The sequence below is a fragment of the Arachis ipaensis genome, chromosome B05 (genome assembly GCF_000816755.2).
Source record: "Arachis ipaensis cultivar K30076 chromosome B05, Araip1.1, whole genome shotgun sequence".
NCBI lineage: Eukaryota > Viridiplantae > Streptophyta > Magnoliopsida > Fabales > Fabaceae > Arachis > Arachis ipaensis.
In genome coordinates, this window is record NC_029789.2 from 117,083,368 (window position 1) to 117,096,757 (window position 13,390).

Below are 13,390 nucleotides of genomic sequence, written 5' to 3' on the forward strand. Positions count from 1 at the left end.
TATGTATAAATATATGTATAATTTATACTAATAACTAATTTTGATAGTTAATTTTAATATATATTTAAAATATTTTATAATAAAATAATTAAATAAGAAGTAATGGAAGTATATATAGCTAATTAGTTGTTAGTGAACTAAACCATAACATATGTACAGATTCATCTCATTTAGCATGTTCGGCAGCATAATAGTATTAATTAATAACGTCATATGTCCAACGATAACTTATTGACAAAGCGTCTAACGATAACTAATTAACAAACAAATTATCTGAATATTTATTTTAAAAATATAATAATAAATAACTTTAAGTTTTTTATGTATTTAATGCATTAAAAGTATAAAAATATCTCCCTTTAATTTTATTGACAACTTGGCCTGCAAAAGACATCACTCCTGGCGACGACAAAATGGAATCACATGTCGACGTGAACCCTTGATTCGGTTGTTTAAATTTAATAAATGCAATTACTGGCTAAAAGATTTAGTCTGGGTTGGGACTTGCGATAATTGTGAAATGCGAAACAAAAAGAAGGTTGAATATGTAAAATTGTTAAAAAGTTAGGATGACTTCTTCTTTAATCAATAATTAGATAACATAATTATTTTGGAATGATCAAGTAATCAATTTATTCATTCACTTAAATAAATATCAAAAGTTTAAATTTTACTTTATGTTTGTAAAATAAATTAAATGCCATTCACCATAAAATAGTAGATCATCAAAAATTAAAGATTTCAATTGTTATTGTTAACAGAGTATATTTAAAAGAAAGAAAAACGTTGATAAACTGCTTACTCAAAAATTTAATTAAATCCCAAAATGGCTTTTAAATTGTATCAAACTTTAAATTAGTCTCTAAATTTTTAATCGCCTCAAATTAAATTTTGAATTTTTACATTATGGTTTACATTATTAGTCATTCAAGTGTTTAATTTTTCGTTAATGACGTACTAGTATAGCATGCTAATATCACGTGTCAAAATATGACATGGTGTAATAAAGATGATGACATGTCAGTTTAGTAGCATATAGCATATTGATGTAAACAATAATTTTATATGTCATAACATAGTTTGTCCATGTGTTATTTTGTTGTCATATTAGCAACATAATTTATCTATTTATTATTAGCCTGTCATCAATACAGGTATGTGGACCAAGTTTTTTTCATTTTTTTTCATAAATTCAAAAGGGCCTTGCTATTTTACCAACTGATTCGTATGTTATCAACCGCCAACTACGAATATATAGCATTTATGGTGATAAATGTTTGTTTCATTTGTAAATGCTATTTTTAATGGGTTGAAAACTCTAAGCGGATGAGTTTTAGGTTAATTGCAACCTATAAATTGGCATTAAAATTTTGTGTGCAAGTTATTGATCATTGGTTAGTTCGGTCATAAAGTTTTTCATGATTACCTGGATCAAAATGTGGTCATTGAGCAGAGAACCTAATTAGTTTTTGTGTTAAAAGTACAATTTTGGTATTTAAAGTAGGGATTGAAAAATTTTTTCGTCTTCAATCTTTTTTTGTTTACAAAATCGTCTCCAAAGTTTAACTTATTTTTAAAATCGTCCATCGGACTAAAATACCCTTCTCCTTCTTCACTAAAATACCCCATTTCTATTCTTCTTTTTCGTTCTTCTCCATCAACAACAATAATAAAATCACCAGCAACAATAACAATAAAATCAGCAACAATGAATCAAAAGAAAAAACAATGAAGCACAAGAACAATGAATCTGAATCCGAATATGAATAAGAAGACAAGAACAATGAATCAAAAGCAAAAACAATGAAGTCATCTTTTTTTTTCCTTCTTCAGCAATAACAATGAAGCAGAAGCATAAGCAGAATCGAAAACAAAAGTTAAAGCAAAATTAGAAATAGAAATAGAAGCAGAAACTGAAGTAACAGAAGCATCAAAATTAAAAGAATAAAGAATCAGATGCAGAATTAGAAACAGAAGCAAAATCAAAAGCATCAAAATTAGAAACAAAAGCAAAACCAGATGTGGAAGTAATAGAAGTAGAAGAATAGAATTAAAATTGGGAACAATGTGATTAACAAAATTAGAATCAGAATCAAAATTGATGGATTAACAAAATCAGAATAAGAAACATGTGATTAACAATCTGATTAACAAAACCAAAAACAGAAGCAAAATTGGGGATAAACGACGATGCGACACGAAGAGGGAGAAACTGCTGCCGCCGTTCGTGCATGTCGCGACCACTGGAAGGGAGCCTGGCCACCGTCGTGGTCACGGTGGGTTGAAGCCGTCGCCGTGCATGCTGTTGCAAGTGGAGTAGAACACGAGGAAAATGAGCGGCGAGGACCGAACGATGAGGAGCAGCGACGGTGGCGAGGACTGAATGACGAGCAGCAGCGGTGGCAGATTCCTTCCCCTTCTCTTCCCCACCTTCCCTTCCCCTTCTTCTTCCCTGGAAAAACCCTCCTCCCCCAGCGTGATTCCCTTCCCCCTTTCCCTTTAATCCGTTTTTTTGTCTTTTATATTTTTTAATTTGGGATAATTTGGTAATAAAAATTAAAATTTTGGTAAAAAGAACGATTTTAAAAATAAGTTAAACTTTAGAGACGATTTTGTAAGCAAAAAAAGGTTGAGGACGAAAAAAATTTTCAGCCCCTACTTTAGGGACCAAAATCGTACTTAACCCTTAGTTTTTCATGTAAATTCTCCTGGTTGCATTTATGTTTAGTTATTTGATTTATTATGCTTTGTTTGGTCCTGTCTTTATGTTGTTGTTAGAGGCATTTGTAGTAAGAGGTTATTTTATTTTAGTATTTTGTGATTTCCTTTCAGGAAACTTTAGATATGTGTTATTAATTTAGGCCGCTGCTGTCATGGAACCTCAATCAGAAATTGGTGATGATGTTCTTGTTGTTAGCATGGAATTTGAGTTTATGGATGCAGTGATCAAGTTTTACAAGACTTATATGAGAAGAGCTGGCTTTGATTGGAGTTTTTTCTTCATAACAGACACCACTCCCAGTGAATAAGCTTTCAAATTCCTTTTGGATATACTTTATCTCACCCTATTCTTCACCCGAGTGGCTATTCCAAATTGGTTTACATGTACATTAAGGGGGCATGAATAAAAATTCATTTCCTCTTGGCCTCCTCAAAGTATTCATTGACATGGTCAATTAGTTCTTCTCGGTTAGTGTTCAAGTCACTCAGCATGCACACGAGAATGAGTTCTTTTCAGAAAAACACAGCTTATTCCTGCAACATTGCAAGACCAACAGAACAAAATAAACAATTAATCCACATCTGATATTCTTCACAACTTTCGATTACGACAATAATTCACACTATAATAGCATTTGAAGAAACTAGTGACTAAGAATAACTTGATTGTAACCCAGCATCAGGTGTCAAGAGTCCAATGATGTAGGTACTTGTACACAAAAGCTCTGCAATTATCGCTATACCACAAAGACAACAAGGTCAGCATCATCTATAACAACTCTTTATAGGAAAAAATATATAAAAAAATTCCAAAACAACTTCAAATGAATGTTTGATCCAATGTTATTAGCTCACCTATTATGTTTCCTAGGTACATGGCCATAAATGATGCGGAGTCCATTATTGGTCGGATTGTGTTCAGGTTTACCACAGAAAGAATCTGTCCTAGCCTCTTCAACTGCACACATACAAGATTAATTATTCAACATAAAAAAATCACTTTAAGCAAATTCTGTGTTTTAAGACAGCCAAATATTCTACTTACCACTAAGCCGTCCAGTTGCCTTCTTTTAGCATTCGGGTACCTTCAATGGATTGAGTTAAGCATGTACACCAACTTATGCTTCCAATCAAGGGCATAACACTACCAGTGCTCATTCCACAAAAATGGTGCCATAATCCAAAAAGAAATACTCATTCAACAATCACTCCAAAAGTAATGTAACAATGCATAAAAAGACAGGAGAAATAGCGCTTTTATCATATTTTGACCTTATATCTGCAGCTGTATGAAGTAAGGATGGTTTTCTAGGTGCTCGAGGGGTTGATGTGTTCTTGATTGGTATTCTTTAAGATCCAATACAAGGGACGCCTGAAACAGCCAGATGTTAGGTCAAACCACGGATTTAATGATAATGAAAAAGGATTAGAAAAAAGAGTCTCAACTGATGTATACCATCAAGAATAGGATTAGGCAAACACATTATTCCAATCGCTCGTCCGCGCCTTCAGTATTAAGAACCTCCGTGACAAAATGCATAAGTTGTGTATGACAGTGCAAAATAAATAATTACAATGAGAGGTAATGTACTACGAACATAAAACATACATGGATGCTTATCCAAGCCGCAACTTTTGTTGTCCATCCAAGCCAGATGGTGGTTAAACTCAGTCACAATCACCCTAACAGAAGTAAAGAAAGACTTGTAAGATGACTATCAAACTCTGAAGCAATCCTCCAAAAGGTGTCGTCTACATTTAGTAGTAAATATAAACAAACTCAGCAGGATCAAAACCTCATGACTGAAGAATCATCATCCGTGGTAACATAGTATAAATACATCTTCTTTCTCAGCTCATTTGGAAAATGATTCGGGGCCTTGAAGACAACCAACTCCTTTGACATAGAGGTTATTGCCATTGTAATAGGTGGCAATGTCTGATCTTTATTTATATATTGTGCCTAAAGAAGAATGGCATGCCACGCCATGCAAGAAGCGTGCAATGCCTTCGGCCAGGATGAGAAGTGGCGTGTAATGCCACTAATTGGAGTGCAACGCCTTGAAGTCAAAGTTGGTGTGCCACACTAGCATGGGCGTGCAACGCCCTCAAGAAAAGTATTGAAATTGGCGTGTAATGCCATTCGTGGACATGTAACGCCCTTAAGGAGTAAGTTAATTGGCGTAAAACCCTTTCAAAGAGAATTTGCAAATGCCGTTAATCCTGACCTCTCCATACTTAAGTGATCATAACGTGACCTAACATCCAAAGTTTCAGAATGATATGCATATGTTTATTGTGGACATTCAGTTTGAGCCACACACGACCAGCACCTTTTAGCTCGTAAAAACAGTGCCCTAAGAGAAAAAAAGCATGGCGTTTAACGCCCAAAACAGGCGTGTAACGCCTTCGAAGAGGGCCAAGGGCTGGCGTTACACACCCAAACTTCAAGTGCCATGCCCAAAAGCCTAAGTGCCATGCCAATTGAAGCCCACTCTCCCAGAGATGTAATTTTGGTTAAGATTATGGAAGATTCTGTAAGATAGGATTTGATTTGAATTAGTTTTAATTAGGATTTGAATTATTGTTATTAGTTATCTTATTCTTCCTAAAAGATTAGATAAAGATTTAGTTTTTGAATTTGAATTTTAGGTAAACCTAGGATATAAATAAGTGAATATTGTTCATAAGAAGGATTATCCAGGGTCTTTGAATCCTTGGAAAACTCTAGCCGCATCCTTTCATCTTTTGTTTTTCATCTTTTTCCATGAGTAACTCCTCTGACAAAGGGACTAGGAGCTTTGTTATGTTCTACGGATTATTAAGCTAAGTTTTATTCTATTTTGAAGTAATGCATTGATCTATTTTGTTGAGTTTAGCAAATAATAATAACAATATTTGATGATGACAAACATGTTGGTGATTGGGTTAAAAACCCAATTGGGGTTTGATCCAATGTATTTGTGATGTAGGCTCAAATATCATTAATCAGTCCAATAAAAGAAAACCAAGCATATGAGCCATAGCTTCTTGGATCAAGATTGCTAAATGGAGATGAGTCCATAACCCAACCTATTGCCCTTCAAGGAAAAGGAAAGCAACCCTCAGTTGATGCTATGTTGCTTCGGGTAAGGCACTGAGGAGAAAGAAAAGGTTCACTTTCTCACTAATCATCAAAGTAAAAAAAGGTGTTTCACTTTTTCACTAAACACAAAATCAGAAGATAGGAAAGCAAATTAATGAAGCTGGGTCAAATCAAAATCAACATGCACAACTCAAGCATAATCAGAAGAGAAAAGGTAATTTGTTTTCCTTAACATACAAGTCAATTACTTGCTGATTTCTCCTTCTCTCTACACAACCATTTCGAGTAAATTGAAGCAAGTTCTGGCCACTTTTCTCTACTGTGAATTAATGGCTAATATTAAAACTTGGAGCCAATGCATAAGGTTAATAATGGTTTAGATTTATCAAATCCATTGAGGATCTATTTTCAATGAAGCTACGTTGCTTAACTCTGATTCAAATATCCGAGTTTATGGTCTTATTGAAGAAAAAAGAAGTAAATCCTCAGCTCGCTCAAGATTCAAGGAGTTGACTTTGTGAAGCAAGTCCTAGGTGTGGAAACAGAACTGATACAAAAAGAAAAATCAATCCAGTTTACAAGCAAAGAGAGAGGACCCGAGAGAAGAGAAGACAGAAACCTCATAAATCTACATTTGAAGTTTTGGAAGAATTGCACTTACACTAAAGAGAGCATTCTGCCAAGATGAATAGCTACATTTGAGAGTTCAGAATCTGAGTTTAGTTTATAGAGTTTGAGCTGTTTAACATCACCTCCTTCATTATCTATTATTGAATATTTAATTTGTATGTTGTATCTTTCTTTGTTTCTATTCAATAGTAAAAGGCATATAAGAGAGGCATTAAGAAAGAGAAAAGGTAAAGAGCGAAACTTAGAGAGAAAAGCCATGATTTATTTCTAATCTCCTATTTTATTGTAATTTTGTTTTGTGTCTTGATATCTGAGTTGTATCCCTTGCTAAGTTGGGTAAGCACTTAGTGTGTTGAGAGTCTAGAAAGTTACATAGCCAAGTCAAGTTTATGTTGAAGCTTGATTTGTCCCTGATAGAATTAGGTCGAATCCTTGGGAATTGGCATATGTAATACTTGAAAATTTTACCAACATTGTAGTGGAGACTGGATGTAAGTTGCTGATGGGCGGAAAATTGCCGATTAAGAATTTGTAATAAGAACAGCGTTGCAAGTACAGTTCTTAACTGACGAAAATTTCACTTATCAATTTAGAAGAGTTGTCATAATTTAAGAATAAAATACTGGGAGTAAAATTCCCAGGTCATCTCCCAACGAGTTAATAAAAGAGTACAATTTATTGGTCAGGAATTTTTCGAGAAATTTTTGAGTTGGAGAATAGAAAAATAAATGATTATAAATTAAAACAATGAGAATTAACAAGAGGTTTTGAGTAATTGAAATAAAAAAGGCCTTGACCAGGAGAAGATTAATCGGAAGTTCTATCCTTGTTGAATTCTCCCAAGTGTAATAGTAAGAGGTTGTTGTTTTTACTTAGTTAACCTTTACCGAATAAAGGAAAGTCAAGTAATTGAGCCAATTCTGATTCACAAATCCTAATCCTCTCCTATGGAAGGATTAGCGTTACTGACTAGAGAATTAGCCAACAACTTCCAATTGCAAATTTACACTTGAGTATTCCAACTCAAGGGTCTCCTATTAATCAACTCCAAAGTCAAGTTAAGAACCTACTCCATTGACATGGATGCCAATTTCGCATACATGTAAAGGGAATAGAGAAGAGACATGGTAACTAAAATTAAATTAATAAAAGATGATTTTGAAATAATAAATTTAGGGAAGATAATACTCAAGCCAATGATGAAATTAAATGTAAAAATAATTCTTGCATTAATAAATTCCAAAATCAAAGATATCCATATGTAACTCTGAACAGGGTAAATGGGTGATAAAAGAGTAAGGAAATAAGAAAACAAACTAGAATGATAGAAACTTCAACGGAGGTAGTAACTCTTCTCAATATCCCAATTAAAAGCATAAAACTCTAAAACTATGAATGTGAAGAACCCTAGAGGAAGTAGTGGTTTTTCTCTCTCTAAGATTCAAAACTAAAACTAACATTGTGTAAATGTGAATGTGTGTTGAGTCTCTGCTTGTTCCCTGGCTCTAGTCTGTGTTTCTGGGCCAAAAATTGGGTCCAAACTCAGCCCAAAATTGCCCCCAGCGTCTTCTGCAGTTTCTGCACATGGCGCACGTCACGCGTACGCGTCGCTGTGCAATTTCGCTTGTCACGCGTACGCGTCAGGTATGCGTATGCGTCACTGTGGAAAGCTTCAAGTCACGCGCACGCGTGAGCCATGCGTGCGCGTCGATCTTCGTTGGTCATCTCCTTTGTTTCTTGTGTTCCTTCCATTTTTGCAAGCTTCCTCTCCATCCTCTAAGCCATTCCTACCCTATATAGCCTAAAAACACTTAACACACAGATCACGGAATTGAATGGTATATAGAGGAATTAAAAATACACAATTTAAAGGCTTAGGAAGCAAGTTTTCAATCATAGAACAAAATTGGGAAGGATTTGCAAAACCATGCAAATTGTATGAATAAGTGTGCAGAGAATTGATAAAAACCACTCAAATTAGTACAAGATAAACCATAAAATAGTAGTTTATCAATCTTCCCACACTTAAGCATTAGCATGTCCTCATGCTAAGCTCAAGGAGACTAAAAGAGTGAATGGGGGAAAAGTAAGACTCATGCAATGCAACCTATATATGTGAATGCAACTATATGCTAAGATGTTTCTATCTACTTGGTTAAAAGTAAACAAGTTCTCCAAGACAAACATAAATCAGGTTCCACCAATTCAAATTACATAATAAAAGGCAAGTAAACTTGTAAGAAGATGGCTCATGAAAGCAGGGAACATAGAATCAAGCATTGAACACTCACTGGAAGTGTATATGCACTCTAAACTCTCAGGTGTCTAAGGTCAATCCACTCTACTCTTCTCTAGTCATGCTTTCTAAAACTTTGTTCTTCATCTAACCAATCAACAAATATTTAGTGTACAAATGCAAATATCATGAGGTCTTTTCAAGGTTGTAATGGGGCTAAGGTAATGGTGAGGATATATGTATGGCCAAGTGAGCTATAATATGAATCTTTGACTAACCTAAGTTCTCACCTAACACACACACACACTCTATATAACTCTAAAATCATGCCTAGCTCCCCAAAATCCCACTTTTTCATCACATACTCATGTATCAATTTTTTAATTCTATCACATTTGCATTGATCTTTTATTGAACTTAGCATTGGAGTGGTTTTATCCCCTATTTATTTATTTATTTATTTATTTATATTGTAATAAATTTTTTTATGAAGGTAAAAGCAAACATAACATATCAATGCATATGGTTTCTCTGGTTTCACATGAGTATGCACCCAAATTCTCAATATTTTTGTTAATATTCTCATCAACCCAAGTTCCCACAATTCCCCACACTTAGTTGAAATACAATCTCTATCTTAAGCTAACCAAAGATTCAAATGGGATAATTAATTATTTTTCCGCTTAAGGATAGTGATGTGGTAATATAAAGAACAAATGGGAATTAAAAGGCTTAAAGTGACAAACAAGGGTAATTGAAATGGTAGGCTATTTAGGATAAGTGAGCTAATAACAATTAATAGCCTCAATCATATGTATGCATGCAAATACACTAAACAATGGACATATAGAATGGAATAAGTTTAGCATATACTTAAGCTCAAAATCTCACAGGTTGTGTGTTCTTAGCTATAAACCATGTTCCAAATTACAATCTTCAAATAAGTTTAGCACAAATTTTCGATTTAAATTAGTGAAATACTATAAAATAGGGTCTTGAAAGAAAACTCATTACTTTAACCAAGCAGAACATACATGCAAGCAGTTATTACCATGTAATCTATCCTATCTAACAAAATAAAATAATATAAAATATTGGTGTTAAGAGAGAGAGAGAGATTACCTCCGGAAGTCAGGGACTGATCTTCCCATACTTAAGGCTTGGCACGGTCCTCCGTGCCATCAGTAAGGAGCAAGGTAGGGCTGAAAGCATCGCCTCCGCTGTCTGGCTCGCCATGGCTCCCTGTGCTACTAGGTGAAGAGGAGTTTGGGGTGTCCTTTTGTTCCAGAGGTGGGTGGGTACTAGCAATGAGCTCCTTCAGATAGTTGTATCGGCGCTTGTGGTGGCGCTCCAATTACTCCATTCACCGGTCTTCCCGGTCGAACCTCTCAAGAATTTGAAGGAACATCTGATGGGTGGATGGTGCTTGTGGTGTGGATGATGGTGGAGTAGAAGAAGGAGAAGTGTCCAAAGATGGGCCTGGAGGCCGGCTTGCAGAGGGAACTGGAGGTCTGATGTACTTGCCATTCGGGACATACTGAACAGCCCTTGGGATCATGGTCTTGGTATCCCTAGCCCTATAGGAAACACCTGGTGCAGAGACTAAATCTGAAACCAATGCGGGAAAAGGCAGGTTACCTGCTATCTGCACGTGTCCCATGGCATGCCGGATGTGTCGGGGCAGGTTGAGAGGTTGCTCTGTCTGGATGCACCAGATGAGAATAGCCATGTTTGCTATGAAGGTCGACTCGTGAGTGCTCGGGAAGATATAGTGGGACATAATCTGTTCCCACACGCGAGCCTCCAAGGTAAGTGATTGGGCTGAGATGCTCTTGGATTTTGATCGGTGTTGCCCATAGATCCAGGTGCTGTCAGGTTGGGGTATAACTCCAAGGACGCTATCCCAGTCGAACTGATAGATCTGGCGCTTGAGAGATGCCTCTTGATAGGCGTCCAATCCCTCTGGGTTAGGTGGAAGATCCAATGCTCTCTGTATGGCACTCTCGGAGACAGGGACTTGTTGCTGACGAACATAGACAGTCTGCAAGGTAGGCGAGTAGAAGTTGGAGTAGAATTCAACTACCCATGATAGGTTGGCCTCCCACGACTGCTGGTGCACGAATTGTGAATCACACTTTTCACAACTCGTACCACTAACCAGCAAGTGCACTGGGTCGTCCAAGTAATACCTTACGTGAGTAAGGGTCGAATCCCACGGAGATTGTTGGTTTGAAGCAATCTATGGTTATCTTGCAAATCTTAGTCAGGAAGTCAATTATATTTATCAGTTGAATTGCGAATAAATAAGAGAGCATGGGTTAAAGGTTACTTGTTATGCAGTAATGGAGAATATGTTGGAGTTTTGGAGATGCTTTGTCTTCTGAATCTCTGCTTTCCTCTGTCTTCTGATTCACGCACGCACGTCCTTCTATGGCAAGCTGTGTGTTGGTGGATCACCGTTGTCAATGGCTACCATCCATCCTTCCAGTGAAAAGGGTCCAGGTGCACTGTCACCGCACGGCTAATCATCTGCAGGTTCTCAGTCGTACCGGAATAGGATTTACTATCCTTTTGCGTCTGTCACTACGCCCAGCACTCGCGAGTTTGAAGTTCGTCACAGTCATCCAATCCCAGAATCCTACTCGGAATACCACAGACAAGGTTTAGACTTTCCGGATTCTCATGAATGCCGCCATTAATCTAGCTTATACCATGGAGATTCTGATTAAGGAATCTAAGAGACATTCATTCAATCTGATGTAGAACGGAGGTGATTGTCAGACACACGTTCATGGAAACTCCACTTTGTAACTTGTTTCTGGCGCTGGACGCCAGACAGCAGCATGGAACTGGCGTTGAATGCCAGTTTACGTCATCTGGAAAGCCCTGGATGTCTACTTTCCAACACAATTGGAAGCGCGCCATTTGGACTCCTGTAGCTCCAGAAATTCCATTTTGAGTGCATAGAGGTCAGAATCCAACAGCATCAGCAGTCCTTTTTCAGCCTGAATCAGATTTTTGCTCAGCTCCCTCAATTTCAGCCAGAAAATGCCTGAAATTATAGAAAAACACACAAACTCATAGTAAATTCCAGAAATATGAATTTTGCCTAGAAACTAATGAGGATAAACTAAAAACTAACTAAAATATACTAAAATCTATATGAAATTAACCCCAAAAAGCGTATAAAATATCCGCTCATCACAACACCAAACTTGAACTGTTGCTTGTCCTCAAGCAACTAGACAAATAAAATAGAAGACTAATAAGTCAAGAAGCAATAATATCTCAGAGTTTTTGAGTGAAGCTCAGATTCTAATTAGATGAGCGGGACTAGTAGCTTTTTGCTTCCGAACAGGTTTGGCATCTCACTTTATCCATTGAAGCTCAGAGTGATTGGCATCTATAGGAACTTAGAATTCAGATAGTGTTATTGATTCTCCTATTTCAGTATGATGATTCTTGAACATAGCTACTTTATGAGTCTTGGCCGTGGCCCTAAGCACTTTGTTTTCCAGTATTACCACCGGATACATAAATGCCACAGACACATAATTGGGTGAACCCTTTTAGATTGTGACTCAGCTTTGCTAAAGTCCCCAATTAGAGGTGTCCAGGGTTCTTAAGCATACTCTTCTTTTTGCTTTGGACCTTGACTTTAACCGCTCAGTCTCAAGTTTTCACTTGACACCTTCACGCCACAAGCACAAGGCTAGGGACAGCCTGGTTTAGCCGCTTAGGCCAGGATTTTATTCCTTTAGGCCCTCCTATCCACTGATGCTCAAAGCCTTGGGATCCTTTTTATTTACTCTTGCCTCTTGGTTTTAAGAGCTTTTGGCTTTTTCTGCTTGCTTTTCTTTTTCTTTCGCTTTTTTTTTTATTTTTTTTTATTTTTTTTTCTGCAAGCTTTGTTCTTTGCTGCTTTTTCTTGCTTCAAGAATCATTTTTATGATTTTTCAGATTATCAATAACATGTTTCATGTTCATCATTCTTTCAAGAGCCAACATATTTAACAGTCTTAAACAACAAATTCAAAAGATATATGCACTGTTCAAGCATTCATTCAGAAGACAGAAAGCATTGCCACCACATGTTACTAATTAGAATTTTTTCTTATTAAAACTCGAATTTTATTGCCTCTTATTCAAAAGATCTACTATTTTATTCATGTTTGCTGATGATGAGAAAAATAGACTATAACTTAATTGGAGATAAAATCAAAATAGACACTAATTACTAATATATGACTCCTAAGGTAAACTCCTATAATGACAACTATCACAGAGTTAAAGCAGAAATTGGAATTTAACAACCTTTGTTCTGAGAAGTAGATGTTCCTCGGATCTGTGGGGTGCTTGGTCCTTCAAGAGATAACTTCTGGCGCTTTAATTCCCTCAAGTCACGCCCTTGCTCTTCCTGTTCTTTAATCAAATAGCAAAGAATTTGACTTTGTTCCTTCTGTTCCTTTATTATTTGTTCCATAGCTTCTTGCATCTTGGTAACTGATGTTTCAAGATACTCCCAATATTCAGATTGAGGGATTTCTGGGATTGGTTTCTTATACTCAGTTATTCCCATCCTTACTCCAGCGTCCTTGCAGAGCAGAGAAATCAAGCTTGGGTAAGCCAACCTGGCCTCTCTGGCCTCTTTATTAGCAATTTTGTAGAATTCAGTTGAAATCAATTGATGAACTTCCACTTCTTTTCCCATCATGATG